Source organism: Lupinus angustifolius, chromosome LG13, assembly GCF_001865875.1.
Source record: "Lupinus angustifolius cultivar Tanjil chromosome LG13, LupAngTanjil_v1.0, whole genome shotgun sequence".
Lineage (NCBI taxonomy): Eukaryota > Viridiplantae > Streptophyta > Magnoliopsida > Fabales > Fabaceae > Lupinus > Lupinus angustifolius.
Window position 1 is genome coordinate 7,106,670 of NC_032021.1, and position 2,644 is coordinate 7,109,313.

A 2,644-nucleotide genomic window follows, 5' to 3' on the forward strand; every position below is an offset into this window, starting at 1 on the left:
GAGGAGAGTCCCCTAGGACGGCAGCCTACTTACAGTCCCTTCATGAAATTCATGAACAATTCAGAACCCTCCAACAACAAATGGAGGAAATGCGAGTTCAGAACCAAAGACGCCGAAACAGCGACTCTAGTGATTCTAAAACCGAGAGGAGAATGAGACAGAGAGAAAGGAGGCATGATGGAGGTCATAGGAGAGATGATTGGTTGGATGGCATCAAGGTTAAAATCCCTACATTCATAGGGATGAATAACCCTGAGGCTTACTTGGAGTGGGAACTCAAAATCGAACAAGTGTTCGAATGTCATAACTATACCAAAGAAAAGAAAGTCAACGTGGCAGCCCTCGAGTTCAAGGAGTATGATATGGTCTGGTGGGATCAAATCCAGAAAGAGAGGAGGCGATGCGGTGCTGAACTAGTAGACACCTAGGATGAGATGAAGGTAATAATGCGAAAGAGGTTTGTTTCGGCATCCTTTAAACGGGATTTCCATAACAAACTTCAGCGGCTGACCCAAGGTACCAAGTCTGTAGACGAGTACTTTAAAGAGATGGACTATCTCTGTTAAGATCTAACTTTCATGAGGATCATGAAGCTACAATGGCACGTTTCCTTCATGGGTTAAATCAAGACATCCAGGATGTGGTAGAGTTACAACCTTATGTGGAGCTGGAGGATCTGATCCAACAAGCCATTAAGGTGGAACAACAACTGAAGAGGAGGAAATCAAAATACTCCTCCAACTCAAAATTCAAGTCTTCGGGGTGGAAGGACAGAAACAAGAAGGAGGGCCCTAGTCCTAAGGAGGTCGTGAGCTCTTCCCAAGGGAAGAAGCCCATGGAAAATACTACTCGGAGTCGGGAGGTCAAATGCTTCAAATGTCTTGGGCATGGTCACATAGCTTCTCAATGCCCAACCAGAAGGACCATGGTGATGAAAAATGGAGTGGTGGAATCTCAATCCGAGACTTCAAGTTCTGAGGAGAGTGAAGAAGATGCCCATGTTCCAGATGGAGACTTACTCATGGTGCGGAGACTCTTAGGGAGTCAAGTCAGAGAAGATGAGGAGAGTTAGAGGGAGAACATATTCCACACTAGATGTTTGGTACAAGGGAATGTTTGTTCCCTAATCATTGATGGTGGCAGTTGTGCTAATGTGGTAAGCACAAGGTTGGTTTCTAAACTTAACCTTGTGACGAGGACCCACCCAACTCCTTACCGACTACAATGGCTAAGCGAGGTTGGAGAAATGATTGTGAATCAGCAAGCTGAGATCCCCTTTTCTATAGGGAAGTATGAGGATTCGGTCCTCTGTGATGTGGTTGTAATGGAGGTCAGCCATATGCTACTTGGCAGGCCTTGCCAGTATGACCGGAAAGTCATTCATGATGGCTTCTCCAATAAATATACCTTTATGCATTGCAACAAGAAAATTGTACTATCACCCTTGTCCCCAAGGCAAGTAGGTGGAGATAAAAAAAGTTGAAAGTAAAGATGGATCGAGAAAAAAAAGAAGAAAAAGAAAAAAGAAACGATCCAAAAAAAAGAATAAAAAAGAAAAAAATATTGAAAAAGAAAAAAAGAAGGGAAAAGAAAAGCTTTATGGCTTCCAAAGGGGAAGTAAAGAGTGTTATCCTTATAAGACAACCCATTTACTTGCTCATTGGACAACAATTTTGTTTGAATACTAACTCTAATGTTGTTGTGCCTGATGCTGTTAAAAGTTTTCTGCAGGAATTTGAGGATGTATTTCCTCAAGAGGTCCCACGTGGCCTCCCACCTTTAAGGGGAATTGAGCATCATATTGATCTCATCCCCGGAGCATCTTTGCCCAATAGGCCTGCCTATCGGAGCAATCCTCATGACACTCATGAGATACAAAAGCAAGTTGAGGAACTGATGCAGAAAGGATGGGTACAGGAAAGCATGAGTCCTTGTGCTGTCCCTGTCATCCTTGTACCCAAAAAGGATGGGTCCTGGAGAATGTGTACTGATTGTAGAGCCATCAACAACATTACGGTAAAGTATCGTCACCCTATCCCTAGACTTGATGATTTGCTGGATGAATTATATGGTGCCTCTGTTTTTACTAAAATTGATCTAAAAAGTGGGTACCATCAAATTAGAATAAGGGAAGGGGATGAATGGAAAACTGCTTTTAAAACCAAGTTTGGGTTGTATGAGTGGTTAGTTATGCCTTTTGGGCTAACTAATGCACCCAGCACATTTATGCGATTAATGAACCATGTTTTAAAAGAGTTTTTGGGAAAATTTGTGGTTGTCTATTTCGATGACATATTGATATACAGTAAAACTATGCATGATCACTATGAGCACCTCCGAGAGGTCTTACTTGTTTTGAGAAAAGAAAAATTGTATGCCAATATTGAGAAATGCTCTTTTTGTGTGGACCATGTCATTTTTCTGGGCTTTCTGATAAATGCCCAAGGGGTCCATGTTGATCAAGAAAAGATCAAGGCCATACAAGAATGGCCCACCCCCAAAACTGTCACTGATGTTAGAAGCTTCCATGGCTTGGCTAGCTTCTACCGACGTTTTGTTAGGGACTTCAGTACCCTAGCTGCACCTTTAAATGAGGTTGTGAAAAAGAACGTTGGATTCAAATGGGGTGAGAAACAGGAAGAAG